The sequence below is a fragment of the Eleginops maclovinus genome, chromosome 9 (genome assembly GCF_036324505.1).
Source record: "Eleginops maclovinus isolate JMC-PN-2008 ecotype Puerto Natales chromosome 9, JC_Emac_rtc_rv5, whole genome shotgun sequence".
Taxonomy (NCBI): Eukaryota; Metazoa; Chordata; class Actinopteri; order Perciformes; family Eleginopidae; genus Eleginops; species Eleginops maclovinus.
The window spans coordinates 13,584,247-13,604,369 of NC_086357.1; the positions used below are offsets into that span (position 1 = coordinate 13,584,247).

Consider the following 20,123-nt stretch of genomic DNA (forward strand, 5'->3'; position numbering starts at 1 on the left):
TTTCTGTCCCTGCTTTAGCTTTTGGCTATCAACAACCAATAACTAATGTAGGATACTGAACCTCCATGGCAAGTGGATGTTTGCCCACCTACAGGGATCTACACAAGTTCACGTTTTTCTCATCGCATTGTGACACTTCTATCCCTTCTTTATAATCAACATTTTATAAAGATTATTCCAGCATTTAATATGATGTGATCACAAAGTAGATGCTTGGAAATTTAAAGACACGTCATATGATGCAACAGATCTGCAAGTATATTACAGTGGTTAAAATATGAATACTTCAAAGGCCTTGGGTTTCTATTTAGTTGAGTTCAGACCACTTCAGAATTGTCTTTCTGAAATGATGGAAATCACACGTAACAAAGACAAAATACTGTAACCCTGTTGTAGTTCCTGTAAAATGTAGTTTCCTGAGTACAGACCATGTCTAAGAGGCAGATGCATTAATGTCCAACAAATTACACTGAATTTCTCTTTTGAATTGACACAATACAATAATTCAAGACATCAACTTGGACATTAAGGAGAGGATATTTTTACTGTTCGCACTAGACTACCAATCTTTTAATCAAGAAAATAATTGGCATCTTAGTGCATAATGAAAATGATGCTAGTTGTAGCCATTTACCAAAAGCAAGGCTGTTACAGTTTATTCAGTGCATGAAGAAGTATGACTGCAGCTCCAACTGCAATTAAAGGTTTTCCTGATATGTCTGTTGACCTTTAAGCAAATGCATTTTAAATGTTTCCTTTGTACCCTCTTGTTTTTGGCTCAGGAGTAAAACAGCAAGAATCTTTATGATCACTCTTCTCATTCAAGAGAGGCTCAAAATAAGTTCAGTGCTCCAGTCTGGCACAGTTACAATCACATATTGATCAAGAGTCTCCTGGATGTAGTTTTCTAAAATGACATAATATATAATTGACCAACCTTAAACTTGACTGCACAGTATATGCTGAAGTAAGCTGCAAAGTACTAAAAGTAAACAATCTAAATCAATTATATTAATAATATATATTTGAAATACATTGATATACAATATGAAATAAAAAGAGGAAAATATATCAAAGAATGACACATTTTTGAGAAAATCTCTGTCCTAGTAAATAAGAAAAAACAAACTAATCAGAGTCGGCCCACTGTACGACCACAGCCTGTATACAGTAATTGATTTGCTCCCTTGTGTGTTTATTGACATGTGATCTGTGTTTGCTGACAAGTGATCAATGGTCCAATCCCATAAACATGTTTGTTTGGATTATCTGTCGATTACAGCACTGCAGCGGAGCCCAACTGGCAGCAGAAATAGCAATCATTTAGATCTACAGTGCTCATCATAAATGAGTACACCCCCTTCGAAAAGTAACATTTTAAACAATATCTCAATGAACACAAAAACTATTTCCAAAATGTTGACTAGACTAAGTTTTATATAACATCTGTTTAACTTATAACATGAAAGTAAGGTTAATAATATTAATTACACATTTTTCAGTTTTACTCAAATAAGGGCGATGCAAAAATGAGTACACTGAAAGTCTCTGGAGCAAAGCTACATTTTAGACTACAAATGTGTAATTTAACAATAATCAACCACAGGTGAGTCTTATTATTCCTTACACAGGTGTCCAGCAGACAGCTGACTATAAAAGGGTGTTAAATAAAGAAAGCCCCTTCCCATTTCATGTTGTTAGCAATGGCACCACATGGAAGAGAAAGAAATACATTTCTTTACACCGCCAAGGTGAAGTTTACAAGAAGATCAGCAAAGCTTTACTTATCAGTCAGAATACTGTAGCAAAAGTTGCACAAAAACTTTAAAAAGATGGAACTGCAACAGTCTCACATAGACGTCGAGGTCGTCCACGGAAGTTAACACCTCGACAGGAACGTCTTCTGATGAGACTTGTCGAAGAAAATCGGCATGCAAGTTCACTGCAGTTATCTGAGGAAGTATACAGTCAAACTGGGGTGACTATTTCCCGTGACACAATACGGCGTACACTGCAGAGGAATGGCATGCATGGGTGCCGCCCATGAAGGAAGCCTCTCCTAAAGCCCAGGCACAAAAAAGCCCGCCTAGAGTTTGCCAGGGCCGATGCTGACAAAGATGAAGACTACTGGGACTCTATTCTCTGGAGTGATGAGACCAAGATAAATGTTTTTAGAACTGCTTCAAAACTGAATGGCGTTGCAAAGGGGAGGAATACAAAGAGAAAGCATGGTGCCTACAGTGAAACATGGTGGTGGCAGTGTCCTTATGTGGGGTTGCATCAGTGCTGCTGGTGTCGGAGAGCATGTGTTTCATCGATGGCATCATGAATTCACAGATGTACAGCTCTATACTGAAAGAGAAGATGCTACCATCACTCCGTGCCCTTGGTTGTCGTGCACTTTTCCGACATGACAATGATCCTAAACACACATCTAAGGCCACTGTTGGATTTCTGAAGAAGAATAGGATGCAAGTGATTCAAGTATGTCTCCTGATCTGAACCCAACTGAACACCTATGGGGAATTCTGAAGAGACAAGTTGAGCATAACTCTCCATCCAGCATCCAGTCTCTAAAATAGGTCATTCTTGAAGAAAGGAAAAAGATTGATGTAGCAAAATGTTTCCAACTTGTTCATTCCATGCCTAGAAGACTTGGTGTTGTCATTAAAAATCATGGAGGCCAAACAAAGTACTAAATGTAGTAGTTTTGTTGTGGGGTGTACTCATTTTTGCATCGCCCTTTTTTGAGTAAAACTGAAAAATGTTTAATCTAAGTTATATTATTAACCTTACTTTCATGTTATAAGTTAAACAGATGTTATATAAAACTTGGTCTTGTCAGTGTCTTGGTCTTGTCTTCCTAATCTTACAACCCGTACAAAAAATACTATTTTATTTGAAACAGTTTGACATGTGTTTGCAACTCAGTGATTCACAATCATCCATCAATACGGATAGAGGAAGGCTATAAAAAAAAGCATTTACTCTAAGGGTTGCCTTTATTAACAGAATACATTCTAAGATTGTGGAAAGCTAAAAAAATAAAATAAATAATCACCTCTCCAGAGATTTTCCCTTTCTTTTAATATCAAGTGCAATGATTTAAAGTAAATCAGCCAAAGGCAAAAGACAGTGTGGGTGTACATGAAGTGTGATTCACAAATGAATGGATGAATATACATTTTAAATATAAATAAAATGTATATAAGAAGGAGATGGAGGCAGATAAGAAGGAGGGTCTGTGGTGAGAAAACATTTAAACACACACTTACACCTACCTAAGAAGCAACAACTAGCCCACATTTAATGAGTCACAGATGAATCAATTCTACAATTCTAGAGAGAAAAATGGCCAACAATTATTAGGAATAAACAGCTACTAAACAGAGACATGGACAAAGCCCATTGACTCTCAAGCAAACGTCATACAGTTTCTTACATTGTACAGCATCAAGGCAAACACATAGTGGGGAGAGCAAGGAAACAAAGACAATACTCTGGAGATAAAGTGCTGTTTTGTGAGCAGAAGTATCATCGATTATCTGTGTTCACTAACAGAGTAACGTCAAATGTTACCAAGTAGAGCAAAGGTGAACTTGATTTCCACTCATTAACAAGAAAGGTATCTGGATCAACCAGTCTTCTCTATCTCATCTGTGAATGTATCAACCTGAAACACATCAGTCGTGTGACTTGACTGTAAAAGACAGTTTGATCAATATTGTTCAATGCTCTACCAAAACTGGAAATGAGAGAGCCAATACTGGAAACTGCTATATGATTGCTTAAGCCAATCTATAACAACATGCAGTCTATATATATCTACAACTTCTAAATCTGCCCGTATTTGTTCAGTGGATATTTTATACACTATGCAGTATACACACAACATCTATGAAAAACTGAACATCGGAGGGATTAACAAAAAAATCATGCAGGCCTGTTCTATGTACTCTCCCACAAACAAACCCTGTAGTATAGGCTTATAAATGTGTCATCATTGGTCTTTAAAAAGGTAGTGTGTGTTGCGTGGCCATAAGGCCTAATGGAAAAATACATTTCCTGATGCTGCTCACATCATCAAGGAACTACAGAAGAAGTAAACCACTTTTTGGAAAGTTTCTCTGCATAAATTTGCAAGCTAGTTTTTGGTAAATGTAACGTCCAGGCCAAGCCTGAATTGGAATCTTGGAGCAGCAGCTTGAGTGTTATTTTCTTTGATTGCTTTGACGGCAAAATTGCCCCTTCATGGGAACATAGTATTTAAATCAGTGAAATCAGAATGCTACAGAAACTCTGTTTCAACCTTCAAATATACCTATTGAACATTTTCCTGATGATCCACAGCACAATTTTATATGAAGGGTCTATAATAAATGTGTGTGTGTGTTAGCAGATATAATCCTGGGAGTTGGCCAGTGTACTATATGGGCTCTCAATGTCAAATCACCTCTCTGTCAGGCAATGCACCAATCAGGTAAATGGCCTTCATGCAGGAACCCCTTTTCACTTCCCTATTTTTAGTCTCCACAGCTTATCTTTTTATTCCTCCTGCCTCGGTTCCCTTTACTCTTTTACTCTTAGTAAAGCAGAGGGTAATTACTAAACAACCTCTCCTCCCACAAGTCCTGTTAATAAAAATAAGCCCATTCATCAGAGTGTCAGTCCCTCATAGATCAGCACTGCTTCAATACTTCGCAAGGACTAGATAGTCTAAGCACTTCAGATTCTCTAGAGACATGCTACTTAAAAGACCCACTCATCCAATTCTTACTTTTTGTATGATTTGGTGTATGATTAAATTCTTCATTTATTGACTGATAAGCCAGTTAGCTTGCTTATCATTATCACTCTTCTAACTTCAAAATACATTTGTTTGAGCAATAGAACACTTTTAAAGCATAATTTTGGGAGCAAGAGGCTACAACTAGGGTATTTGTTTTCATAATTGCAGCCTTATTGATTAAGTGTCGTCGGGGGTGAACTACAGCCTGTAAAAATCCAGTTGGTCAAGTCTGAGAAAATAACATTTATAATGTCACCAGGTATTCCTTCAGCTTGGCCTTGGATCCTACAAATTCCTATCACACAGCTCACTATTAAACAGAGGTCAGGAGTTCCGCAATTAAACATGCTGTCAAATTGTACCATGGGAAATGTATGATTTAGCCTTTTTAGAATGTAATTCATAGTATGGAACCATTAAGTATATCTCTTAGGTGTTCTTAAACGTCATTGAAATTGCAGTTTTAAATATTGCTTAATTTAGTACTACTTTACATTTTCATAGGAGTCGACCCTCTTCCTAAACAAACCTTGGTGCTGCTACCAACAGGGATCAGAACGCCAGCATTTCAATTAGGGAGTAGGCAGAGAACAGCAGCAGGATGCAAACACAAAAAGATGAATGAGGCCACAACTGAAAGTGACATAGAAGAGGGATGTGGACAGACTCCAGCATCATCTCTCCTCTGGGCAGTGCTTTCCCAGCAGCCAATCTGGTGTCGTCCAGTTACCATGCCAGCTATATGAGTATGTTATGAATACAGTCTGTGAGAAAGACATGTAAGTATGTGTTCATGTGTGATAAAGAGGGAGCGAGACACAGGCAGAGAGGCGTACAGTAGATTTCCAGGCAGATTATGTGGCCGCCCAGAATGAAACATTTCCACATGAGCAGTAAGCAGTGCTGAACACAATGTGTTCCCAGGCTCTCTGTGTATGTGTGTGTCTGTGTGTGTGGGGTATTGTCCAGATGAGGCCTGACAGAAAGTTGATATGTATCAGTAGCTCGGATGCAGCCTAGTCACGTCCTCCTTCCATGTGCCCCAGGGGAGCACAGGAAATGACTTCGCTTGTAGAAAAAAAAACAATTATGAAAATGAGGACAGAAAAGGGAGGAGGGAATGAGAGAAGGGAGCATTCAACAGAGTGTTAACTTTGAACACTCTGAAGAAACACGGAAGTGACAAGCCTAAAATGGATAAGATCAGCAACAAATGTTCTCCACCATCTCTGGTTCCTCTCATTGAGATCGGATACGTAAAAACTGGCCCAAATTCCTGTGGATTACATCTGCTTTATTCCCTCCCAAAAATCTAATCTCAGTTCATTCTGGTGGCGGCAGACCGCTAACTCCACCCCTTCCCTGTTCACACCCAGATTATAGGTTTGGTCAGTTGTTAGTTGCCAAAAGAATGTCCTGACTGTCTTTGGTTCATTAATCAAGGGCTTATTACAAACCTCTGACCGCGTCATCACTGCTCTCAGATAAAGAACTTCTGACATCATGAAATGGTGGAGCGCAGTTTGGAGAGGAGAGGGAAGGAAGCAGAAAGAGAGAGGGGATGTGGAGAAACCGTGAAGAACCACAAGCTCTGGACCCTCTTTGAGGGAGCAAACCATCTATTGCAGTCACAGTATTGGCCAGCAATCTGGTGTTACCAAAAATCTTACATAACCTGCAGGAAACTACTGACTGCATCTACTCGCCCTCATGGTAGGTAGACACATTCAGTGAATACTTGAAGATATTATCTTAACATACTGTAGAAGATTCCAGACAACCCCCGGCTAAAGGAGTATTGGACATATATTTTTAAATGCAAGGGATTTGCTTTATTTTTGTTTTGTCAGAAAAACAGACATTGTTTTTATTCATGTGATTTATTTAATTTCTTATGTTTTCCTTGTTTATTGGTTTTCAAAATTAGGTGGTTTATTATTTGTATGTTTTTTATGGTTTTGTGCAAGCCAAAATAAATATTTCCTCAAAGGATATTGCATCATTAAATATATGTATTATGTCAAATAAATGTAAAACTGCTATTTTTCATAACATAAAAAAAAAAAAAAGGAACTATGTCATCCTGTTGGCTCAGGTTGGTTTTGCACAGACACCATGAGCAGCAAGGGCATCAGCTTAAATGATGACTCATCAACTGTCTGATTTTTGACAGTGTGACGATAAAAAAAGTATGTACACTCGCTAAATAAATCATATTGCTTTCAGTGTAGCTTAATGAGTGCCTATTAGCTCTGTACATTACTTTATTTCTCACTAGGGTCGGCATATTTATGTATGTGCTGCTCATGTTCAGTGCATGCTATGTAAAATGCTGGTACTTCTAAAACAACACAAGGGGCTGTTGCAGGAGAATTGTGCTACTACTGCTGCACTGGAGTAATGCCAAATGAAGGACAGAGTGACTGTCAAACAAGCGGCAGTCCTGAAACATTGATGATCAGAGACTTCGTGCACGTAGAAACACATCCATGCACTTCTGCACCCAGCAGAACTCCAATGCTGTGCTTTAGTGAGACAGTACAATGGGTTAAAACTGCTGGATTACAGCCTGCTCCCCTCCCACTATCTGGCTCACGCTGTGATTAAAATGAATATGAAACACCCTTTTTTATTGCTGATGTTTTATAAGAGTTTGCATTTTAGGTCAATGAAATAAAGCAGCAGGCATGAATTCTGAATATATTATTGAGGAACTGAAGAGATGATTTTAGCTTTGCAGTTGGATTTAGGCCAAGAAACTGGAGCCAGTACATAGAGTAAACATTTCACACAGTTCCGTTTGTTCAGAACTTTACTTATAGTTTAACTGCGACTGTTTAAATAGTGAAACTACTTTGATTAAGTTACAAACCCAGTACAGATTTTAATCCCGTGTTGCGGACTAATGAAACAGAGCTAAAACGAAGATGCTGCTGACTAAAAACTCTCAACCCTGAGCAAAAATACAATCTGTAATATCTTTATGACTAACCACAGGGGCAAACATCCGAAGGGTGGTAAACCATCCTGTATTTGTCTCTAATCCAAATCTACCTCCAACTACCCTGAAAGATGACACTTCCTAATGATAACTAAAGGTTGTGTTGGACAGCCCAATCTCAGCTCCTGATAAATAAGACTGTATCACCCCCACCAGCAGTGGATAGTGGTTAACATGGTAAAGTGAAGGGAGTATCTTTCTTTTACACCAAACTCCTTTTTAATTGGGACAAACTGCGTTCTGGTCACATGGGTCTTCCTAGCTCATTGGTTTTTGGAAATGATGCGCACTGAGCAGACATGAATCTCACTCAGTTCCTGAAGAACAAGGTCAATGAGGTGCTGAATGTCTGAGACAATGTTTTGCAGTTGGCAGGAGTGGTGAGTCTGTAGTGTAATGAGAAACACTGTAAATCACCTCAATGCAGTTCCCATCCACTCCCATTGATCCCACCCTCCTCTTTTAGTTATTTTCTCCTATGCTGCCTGGCTAAGCACACAAGTGTCAAATAATTTTGATTTATTGGATATATGTTGGTTCCAAGTTATTGTGGCAATTCTTCAGCCTGATCACAGAGTACAGTTCTGTGTATCTGATGCATTTAGAAGCACCCTGATCCCATTTTGTATCTAGTCTGACACTTTCGTCGTTAAATGAAATTCATAAGTAAGATGCATGAGATAGAATAAGTATGGACTCTCATTTGATGTCAATAAAGGATAAAAATAACTGGCCTCTTTTAGTTCATGCCGGACGCAACCCGTTCTGCCATTCTGACATCATGTGACGCAGCACGGCTCTGAGTATGGCATCAGCTTTTTACTTCAATCAATACTTCCAGGCAGACAGAATTCAATCTTCAAAAAATCATCTCACAGTTGGAATTAATCAGTTGGATTCCTTTTGTTTATGACAATGTGTTGTTGTTATTATTCAAACCTATCAAAATAAAAGTAATTGGAATCATGCAGGCTACACAAACAGTCTGGGGTTGAATTTGGATCAACTCATCTGAGGATGCAAAACAATAACTGCTCCGACTATCTGTAATACTGTCTGTTTGAGACCCAAAACACAGAAGCCGAGGTGCAGCAGAGATTACAAACGTTTTCAGAAGAAAAAGAGGCTCTCTCTCCTTCCTCCCTTGGCGGGTCATAACAACTTGCTGAATGATATTAGTATAAAAAGTGACTCACAGACAAACAGGGAATATCAAAAATCCTATGCGGCCATCTTTCATTATAGACACAGCGTTCAGCTGATGCTTCCTCCAGTACTCCCCAGCAGTGTTTCACAGTGGGTCTGCAGATGACAGGTGCTTTGTGCCTTGTGGTTTAGTTACACTGATGTGCAGTTTCTTCACTATACCTCTAACTCCCATGTCTCCCTGCCTCCCCTTTCTCTCCCCTCTGCCTCTCTCCCTGCTGATATGGTGAAAATCAATGGCTCCTCTATTCTGTGATGTCTGCAAATGAAATCCTATCTGCCATGAGTCACCCATCTGATAGCTGCTGGGACAACGACTGGCAGAAGGGCCGTCTTCAGCATCAGTTATGAACTCTCGCGCACACACATGCACATCTTTACGGGCACATCAATTCATGCAAACATAAATGTGTAAGCCCTGATTTTTGAGGTCACCGTACAAGTGAAAATGCAAATTGAATAAAAGTCACGCATGACCGATAAAAGCAAACAGCATTTTATCTGAAACAAATCCAAGATTATCTATTGAGTAACCGTGCAATTATTCTGTGTTTTTTTTATCTTTAATCCTTTACTTAAAAATCATAAATGCCATACAGCTCATCCTGTGGCCTCAGTGTGACTGAAATTTGATTTTTGATGCGGATATCAATTTAAATGTTTACCAATCATTTTGCCCCTTCAATAGAATCAACACTAGTGAATAAAGACTGATACTTTGAGATTAATGTAGAGATACCAGTGATTGTATAGTGGCCAATAACATGAAACTCAACTGAGAGTCACACAAATCAGTGCATGTAAACACACTGAATTCCAAAGTAATAAAATACTCCAAAGAATGCAGAAGGATTTATCTATAGCTCTTTCACACAAACCTGAATGTCAACCAGGTCTACAGCCTAATGTACACAGAGAGCACACACAAGTACACACGTACACTAACCAAAACTGTCCATGCGAACAGTATGATCCTGAAAAACACGTCACACACAGCTGGCGAGACACATCTACAACTGCTGCGGTATTCTCTTTAATCACATCCTCAAAACACTCAGTTCATCCCTCTTTCATGTATCACATTTCTCTTCCCATAAATACCTACATCCCTTTTTATCTCTCTTTCTGCAACCTTTAAATCCCTCCTTCATCACTACATCACTCAACCGAACCAGTCTCAATCTAAACGCTGCTAATCTCTTCCTGTAGCTGTGTCCCTGCATCACTGTGCTCGTGCATCCTCCGCTGATTGAAGCTGACATCTGTTTGCACTAGTCAGGCTAGTAGCCGCACAGCACAGACACACAGGGAGTGCTCGACTCAAACACATCCACAGATATGGCAAGACAGGGATTTGTCACACACATGGACAAATACAATGCCACATTTATGAATAAACCTAGCACTGAAAGAAAAATATTTAGAAAATGTAAAGAGGAAAGAAGAAGGGGGACATGAAACTGTAGCCTGAAAAGGGACATAACAAAAAAAGTCAGCAGTATATCTTGCATTTCATTGCCTGTTGTATTTCCTTACTCCTGCAGATAAAGTATAAGGGTTAGTTGAATTTACAGCAACTAAAATATCAATGCAGGTTTTGATGTCGGCTTCAAGAAAGATCTGCTCTTTTCCAGATCCAGAATGCAGGAGAAAAAAAAAAACCGTATTATTAATTAACATGTCATTATATACTGTATATATTCAGCATTTTTCAAACGCATTTAAAGTATTATTTCATATGTAAATCCTCAGAAAAATAAGTCTGTTTCCCTGCGGCTTTTTGAAAGGTATTCTGGGAAATGAGGGAATCACTAATTAAGGTAGATGATGCAAGTTGAAGGTAAGTGGGTAAACCAAAAAACTGAACATGGCATCTGCAGTGCATTAACACTCATAGTGAGTATGTGTTTTGATGATTGATTGACAAAAAAAGAAAATACTACATATTATAATCTGTTTAACTGCAATACAATTTCATATTCATTTATTAATTAAGTAGGGTCGGAGGAGATTGTGCCAAGCACTAACAGTCAGCTTGGGAGATGAATACATTATGCAGCAAAGCAGCACTTTAATATTATATGGCCAAATAAATCCAACTTCCCTGGGGGGTTTCCCTGCCACCATGTCTGTCCTCCTCGCTTACCACTGCGACTGTTAATGTGCTTATCAAGTCCAAATCAACAAAAACCTCAAGCAACAGACCTTCTAACGGCAGACTCGGTGAGAGCTGACCGCACAGAGACAGCTTTCTCTCCGGTCTCCTCCACAGACATGAGTGGAGGCTCGCAACACAGCTTGTTTGAGGGGGAGAAGGGGGGTTGCTACGTGTTGGCAGTGGTCAGTGAGACGTGACCACCATACTGGATGCTGAAGTGTTGTGATTTTTGGAGAAGCCTGTGTTACCAATTGGACTGTTCTCAAAAAGACACACTGAAGCACCGGTGGTGGTTCTTGAGTTTACTATTTCCCTTGGTTGCCAAGAGCAAATCTGACAACGCAAATTGATAATATACTATACACTATATAAATGATATAGTATAAATGATATATGCATCCCCTGCTTGCTAACACGTTTGACTTTCCACGTTTGACTTTCCACTTCTCTCTCCTGGAGGTTGAATTTTACCATTTTTCTTTTTACTTTAAAATCCATCAACTATATTTACTACAAAATGTGGTACTTAAGTAACATACACTCCACCTTTGTTGGTTGTGTCTGTACAGACAGCAAGCATGTGGCACACGCACGCGCGCACGCACAGACACGCACGCACAGACACGCACGCACAGACACGCACGCACACACGGAAATAGAAATGGAGAACGACAGCAGAGGAGCAGAAAGGCTTGACCAGTGAGAAAAAATGGACACAATCAATTATTTCTCTCTTGAGCCCAAAAATGGAAATCATGGAAGCCCTAGACATTCAAGAAAGGTCCTCAGGTGGAGAAGGAATGGTGTGGAGGAAAGATAGTTGGGAACAGCAAAGGAACATAAAGAAATAAAAGATGCCACTAGAGTACTGTATGATAGTAAATGGGCTTACATAGCAACTTGCCTGGGATCACTGATGTAAACAGGCTTTTACCTGAACAGCCCAACACAACTTCCTGTGAGCAAAGCAATGCATTAGTAAACCATCCACAATGTAGTTGATTTATATTTTGTACACACAGTGATGATGCAAATAAGAATGTACCTGAAGCTGCCATTTTGAACAAAGATGCTAATCCAGACTAAATAAAGAAGGGTAGCACAAAACCATAACAAAAACAAAAAATCTAGGACAAATATACCCCTTTAATAATTTCTTAGTTCCCCTTCCAACCACATGAGTTGATCAGATTCCCAAAAAAAGCCACAAGCGAGGAAGTGACTCAACAAAACACAGGCCTTTCACTGTGATTATACTGTCCTCTGCCCTCTCCCTCCAGGCTCTGACACGCATTGCTGCTCGCTGTGCATCTCTTCCCCTCTCACGATACCCTACATTCACATTTTAACTCAGTTCATCTATTTTTCCATCTCTACCACTCCTCATTTTGTAAACCTGCTTCTTCCTGGAAAGGGCTTTCTTAAGAAGACTCTCCCTTTCTATCGCCCAGCTTGTGTCCGCTTCTTTCTCTGCGTGTCTCTCTCATTGTCTCTCTCTCCTAATTGGTTGCTACTCTCCTGGCAGCACTGCCATGGACTTTGTAAAAGACACTATTATGAAAGCAGCATTTTTTTTAAGTGTGAGTGCCTCAGGAATCAGAGAGGGATACAGGGAGACTTTGTTATCCCTGAAGTCAGGCTCACAGAGGACCTACGCTTTGACCTGAACACATACAGTACTTGTGGAGGGTGAAGGGACACAGATGAGTCAGTCAAACAGATAACACAGAATGATATCTAGAAATGTGTACAAATAAGACTTGTGTATTGTTGACACGAAACCCAACAGCATAAAGATCATCAATATATTAGATTTGTCTTGTGGATGGATCCATCAGAGACTTTCCCAGCACCTTACTTGTCAAAATCTGTGACACAAAAGCCCCCATGGTGCCATCACAGCGACAGTATTAGGGTAACAGCAGCACTCACACCACAAGAACCGTTTTTGATGTTAAAACACCATCCACTGATTAAATTAGACCATACATCTTTGACAGCAAATCACCTACTGTTTTGACAGCAGGCTCCTTTAATCTCTGCTTGTGCCCTGTTGGTTAGCAGTCTCTGCCACATCCTGTTTGTTTTGAATGGGCTATGTGTAAGCTTTAAACTCAAATATGGCATATATTTTTAAAGTATGATAACCTTCAAGAGGCCCTGGCTTTTACCCTTTCCTTCGGCTAAAATCCCAAAAGTTCACGCCAGATGGAGTTACACTCCCACACATTGGACTCCTTTCTTTCATTCCGTGACATAATGACATCACTACGCAAAACTGGTGCTTCTATTGGCTAGCGCTCCAAGCCATTGTACATAGTTTGTTAAGGAGCAAGACATTAACTAAACATCTCTAAGCGATTGAGCAATAACAACAGAGCTTGCCAGCTAACCAATCACAGCAGAGTGTGAAAAGAAGTATTGCAGCACAGGCATCATGAGAAAAATAAAGCCCTTTTTGAACATTAAAGTATGTAAACATGTCAAAGTAGAGACATAAAATACAAATATGAACCTGAAAATGACCATTATATGCCCGCTTTAGGTCAAGGAATATTATCTACTTAATTATGTGAGGGGTTTACGATGCACTCATTTCAATTTGAACACCTCTGCATAATTAAAGCATGATCCTGGCAAACACAAAGATTTCAGCCGTTTAAGTCGTTGTTTTTGTGAGCACATTGTGATATATTAATATTTTCAGCTGAATCTGACATGTCATTGAAATCGTAGTATGATTATTCTGTAAGACGCTGCCACTAGATTACACAAACATGTCTGATGATCTGGCTTTGAATCTTGGGAATCATTACACATGCTTTTCTGTGTGTCAGTGTGTCGACAGTGCACAAAAAAACAAGAAGGAATGTGAAGGGCTGTTGTGAGGATGTTGATTAAACAATGAGGTGTTAACAAAAAAGACCCAGCTGATGTTTTTACTTTTTCTCTTCATCCCGCTCTGATTGTCTGTCCCTACGTGTCTTTGTTGTGGGAAAGTTCATGTGGGTCTCCATTGCAAACTTATTTTCAAGCACAGTCACAATGGACCCATTCTGCTGTGAGACATTCAACAACAAAGACACACACTAACATGCACACATTTTTAATTGCAGCATTGTCTGATGTCGTGTTAGCATTAGTTATTATTAGGCCACGCCAATGACTTACACTTGTCACTTCACTCTGGAAATGTATCCTCATCTATCACTTCACCATCCTTTGCAAACATCTCAATTAACACATACTGTATTTGCATTCATTTCTGCATGGTTGAAAAACATGAATGTAATTATTTTCCAAATAGGCAGCATGATAATGCACATACTAAATATTTTGGCCCACACATGTAGTACAACCACGCTATTAGAGCGTGTCAGTCTTACTGTGCGTCGCTATATACCTGTGAGCTTTTAGTTGCTATAAATGTGGATGGATAGTCGGCTGAGTCTATGGAGGTCCAGATTATAATAAAACCAGGAGAAACACAGACTCAAACTGTGACTCACGATGACAAATAAGTAGCACCAATTGTTAGAGATGGCAGGAAGATACAATTAAGCATTTCACACTCACAGACGGTGTGCTGCTCTGTTTAACACCATTGTTGAATTTCTGCTAGGCCACTGAGGGCTGTTTCGGAGGCATCGGCCCACATGAGTTATGTGTTTGGGCCAATGGCAAGACATTAAATTACTCATTTGGGTCTGCAACCGGTAGCAGCATATCAATCCTTGCACAGAGGGCTTCAAGAGGAAACGTATACCATTAACAATGTTTTCACCAACATAGACAAGCCTGGGTCATCATCTTTTATGCTTTTCTGCCCACATGAACCCATCAAAAACCTATTTATTCAGAAATCAATGAAAATGTGCACTTGGGAGCCTCTGCCCATCTCAGACATGAGTCAGCCTCGCAGTCGTTACCCGGGAAACCATATGGCAGGAGAGTTCTTCAAGAGCTAGAGCCTATTGGATGCCATGGGAAACTGAGCAGGGTTAACCAGAGATTTGCTTACTGATTAGACATCGCTCTCCAGGATTTCTCAGAGTGAAATGCTGATTGTGGTGATACAATAACACAGCATTTGTGTCTGTTAGGTTGGAACATAATTATAGTATAATACAGAGTCCAGTATGATTTATTCAAATGTGTAAAATCAATGTTGTTCGAGTGAGTTTGTGGGGAAGTAAAAACATCCCTCTAATGAAGCTCACGGTTTAAAAAGAGAACTTGGAAACACAACTAGGACTCACAAAGCCCAATTATTGTGCTCATGTGAGCAGGCCTTGAGCAAAACAAACAAATGTTGATAATAGTGATGTGTTAATGATAAGCCGTAGTCAAAATGTTGCCATTAGATCCATAGGCAAAACACAGCATCTATTCCAATGGGATCTGAGGAGCAACGTTAAGTTGTACTTTTTTAATTGAAAGAGATAATCGTTTACGCTGAGATGCTTTTGATAAACTGGGTCAGTGGATATGACCCTGCATGCTTGTTTATCACGTAATAAACCAGAAAGAGAGGATTTAGAACCCTAATTGGGTTTTTTTGTATCATGGCAAAAACAATATAACTAAACTGATTTAAGGTATTATTTCAGAAGCTCCCAACTGGGACACAAAAGCACAGTATAATCAAGTTTAACATAAAGTCGGATAATGGAACATTAAAGGAATGAAGTGGAGCCCACCATATGGCCTTGTGTCCTCTGTGCCCTCTACTCTGCAGCATTCCAGTCAAGGGTTTATCCAAGTTTCAGCTGGGCGAACCTGAAGTACGGGGCCTCCGGGTGACAGTCTGATTCCTACTGCTACTAACTAAAGGATTAACAAGACAACAGGTCTAAAGCGTTCTAAGCAGCTACGAGAGGCAGCAGTGTTCATTACAAGCCACAGAATGATTGGATGGAGTCAACAAAACTAAAGAATGCAACAGAATACTGAAGAAATACTAACAACATACTGACACTGCTATTCTTGGAGCCTTGTCAGTGCCGGGTCTATAATGTTTCTCTTGATGGTTGTGCTACAGGAAATGCCATAGGCTCATTAAATTCAAAAGGGTTTTCCCACTGGAAGCATCAATTAACTCAGCAAATTTTATAACAATTTAACATCACAGTTTATAATTGTCCCTGACTGAAGGGGAAACCGCATTTCCTTATGATATTAAAATAAATTGCTTTGATTTCAAGTTCTGGGAGTTCAGGCTTAATGTTAGGGCTAGATGAAAGGTCATAGGGCCATTACAAGCATTATTGTATGTTAGGAAAGAGTAGCCAATGAAGATTTTAGGAGTGATACATAGCTCTTTCTCAGTTTGAAATTGTATCTACTAAACTTCACATTTGTCTTTATCATGTCTCAGCCTCCTCATATAGCTGCTACCCTCAAAGTCTGAAGGGATCAGGAATCCCATGCTGCACCAGTGTGATTACCTTGAGGAGAGCTGAGCAAATTACTGGTGAAACATCCCCCGCAAGTAAAAGCTCTCGTGAGTACAGAAAAAGTATACTGGGAGATACTTTACTTGAAATGACATCCGCCCAACAAATGATGCATGCGCAGCCACAGATGCACTAATCCCACATCGAGTAAACCCAGGAAATTCATTTCACATGATCATGTTAAGTACTTTTATGTTGTTATAAGTAGAGATTGTTCATTAAGGATAAACACAGCTCAGAAAAACGTTTTTCTGATTAGTATGTCTGATTAGTTGAACTGTGAGGGGTATGGTGTCACATTGTGACCATCATGTGGAGGCGAAGGTCCATCGACAGTTATATTTATCACGAAAACCCTATTTCCAACTAATGTTGTTTTCAGTGGGAAGGGGTTTGTCATCACTACTACTAACACAAACTATTAAATGCCTGCCTCTCTCCTTTTAAATCAAAAATAACGTAATCACAGCATGTTTTCCACACTGTGTTACCCAGGGACAGCCACGCGGGCCATGACATGGGGCTTTAAAAAGCAGAGCTAACCAGGATTAGCATCCAATTTTAACACCTGACTGTAATCCTGCCCTCAAACAGTCCATGCTAAGCCTTAGCTAGCCATGCTAATGGACGTAAAGCAGTTTGGCAGACAGGTCTATTTTTTGTCTTCACAACTGTTACACAACAACTTGGCTCGTGACAAACACAGAGGGTGACAGGACAGCAGACTCACAGGGCAGTCGATTAGCTCGTACTTCCCTACTGTCATAAAGTTAAAGTAAAGCTGGTGAATTTTAGATACTTAAAAAAGACATATTGTTGGATCAATCAGTTCTGTTACTGAATTTTTTTCAATTCTACTTCTCTTGTTTTGTATTGTGATCAAACACATTGCATAAACTACAACAATAAAATGTGTATGGTGCTGTGTTAGCAACAAAACAACAGATAGAGATTAAGATTACCTATAAACACGCTTTTTTTAGTATCATAAACTAAATACCTAAAAGAAAACACTGAACCATACTGGTTTGATCATTAACTACAAGCTATTGTGTTTGTATTGCTTCCAAAATCAACACTTTTAATTATGAGTTCCCCTCACATTCAGCGTGAGGGTATTACAAAGTATTGCTCATTAGGTGGCTGTATGCTACAATCACAACCCTGTTCCAACTCTGACAAGGGCAGAGAGGTGAAAGGTTGTCCTATGTAGATACATGATACATAAGACAACATCATGTATTCTAAATTATAACCTACCAATGCACTTTGTTTTGTAGTTTGTGTGTGTAGAACAATTCTATTATGGTTGCTGTCATTACAACCTGCTCCAGACTGTTTGCTTTTTCATGATATAGTAACATGGCAGTTTGATTCACTGTTATCAATGATATACGCAAGGCCATTCTTGTTCTTTCAGCAGTGTCACCTGATTAAAATGTCGGTCATTGCATTTAAATCTAGATGAGCTCTGACTTCACACTAGCAGGCAAGTAATCTCAGACATTTACTGATCATGCATGGGCTGTTAACGTTGAGAATGGACATGAAGAATGGTTTAATCATGGTCTGTTTCAATTAAGAAATGATTGATCAAGTTCATCGGATCTATAAACCTATTTTTTCAGATAACTTTTTCTAATAATTAAACAAATATTATTTGTTGGCAGTAATTCCAAATAGATATAGACTTTATTTTGTCGTTTATATAGTGCTATTTTTTTTATGAAAAACCAAATTCACCTTAAAATACAGTAAATTAACCTTTATTATTTTTATGGTCCACACTTCTCTATTCACTGGCATGTTGCTCATCATATTGATACCTACATTACTGCAAATCAAAATCAAAACACTGCATGGTGTAATGCTTCTTACTGAAATAACATGTCCTGGTAACTGTAACTATTAAACAAAACGTTATCCGCTGAGGGCAGCAATAGCATTATTCCTTTCCAAGCACTAATAGACCAGACACACAAACACAATCAGACAGCAGGCGATTGAGATTCTTCCTGAGCAGCAGACACACTGGCATTGAGTTATTTACCTAATAGGGATGTCACAATATCAAAAATGCAGTAGTCAACCCCACTATCAGTGCCGATTTGGATTTTTGAGTTTACAATCCGGTTAATTCTCAACAAAAAAAATCCATTTATATACCTTTTTTGTAACCACTTAAAGCACTTTAGAGTAACAAAAGTCAGCATTCACCCACATTAATATAAGGTTACACCTGATTCAGGGAGATCAACATTGAAGCAATTCTGGTTCATTATTTAGCCTGAGGACACTTTGACATTTTGACGACAGGGGCTGGGGTTCAAACCAACAGTCGACCATCTAATAGATGGAGGACCACTCTACCTCCTGAGTCACAGTGCCCCAAATTCAAAGCACAATTATTCTTTTTTTACAAAAAGTGTTCCTTGTCAGAGATAATAATCTTGTCAATCGAGAAAAACAGGTTACACTTTTTTTTCCTCCAGTTTTCTCCAGTGGATGCATAACACCATCAACCAACAACATAACTGAAGGGGGTAAATATTGTAAACAATAACGACCAAAACCATTTTCCCAATGTTCACTGCCTCAGAATGTTGCGTATGTAGCCTGGCCTACGGAAGCTTACATAACCCAAGGTTGATTCAGTAAAAGTCATTATATTTTTGCTGTTCTGTTCAAACAAATGGCAAGTGGACGTTGATATTGTTGGATTCCGAACAAAATAGGAACATGAGATATCGTATAAAACAGATGGAGGCACGGGAGCTCTGGTGTGCCAGCTGCAGAGCTGTAGGGATTCATCCTTCCATCATTGGCCTTCCTAATGATGATGTCATCAATTAAAGGGACACGAAACTAAAAACAATGAGCTTTCCTTTTGCTCCTACACTTAACCCCACAGAGATGGAGGACTGCAACCTTGGGTGGGTACAAATATAAGCATGCACCCACCCGTGCAGACATAAAATCCACAGACGAGTGCTGAGTAAAAATGGCATGAAGTGTGAGCAGATACACAGCAGAGTCATGGAGTACTGCAAGTGTGTACGCGTGTGTCATTGCATGTGTTTCAGAGAAACCATACAAAGAGAATTTATACAAGTGAGCCAGCTGGGCACATAAGCCGTCCTGCACAATAAATCCAAATAATCCTTTACGATGGGAAGCGGGAAAAGGGGGGTGAGTGTGTGTGGGGGTGGGGGGGGGTTCTCAGACATATGCACTTGCACAAACACTCACAAAAGGTACACACGGTTCAATTAGCTTCGCCATTGTGCCGCTGTGGTAGACATTCAGTGGCTGTGCTCGTTTCCTAAGAATAACACGCAAGTCACCGGAATGTATGCACTCAAAATAGCAGGGCAGCTTATGACATTTGAACCTCCTAAACACACACACACACACACACACACACACACACACACACACACACACACACACACACACACACACACACACACACACACACACACACACACACACACACACACACACACACACACA

The 20,123-nt window shown here is 39.5% G+C and overlaps 1 protein-coding gene across 3 annotated transcripts in view; it reads right to left on the reverse strand.

Moving 5' to 3' along the window:
- Positions 1–20,123, reverse strand: part of sgip1a (SH3GL interacting endocytic adaptor 1a) — a 68,472-nt gene that overhangs the window by 34,249 nt on the left and 14,100 nt on the right. The window lies entirely within an intron of this gene.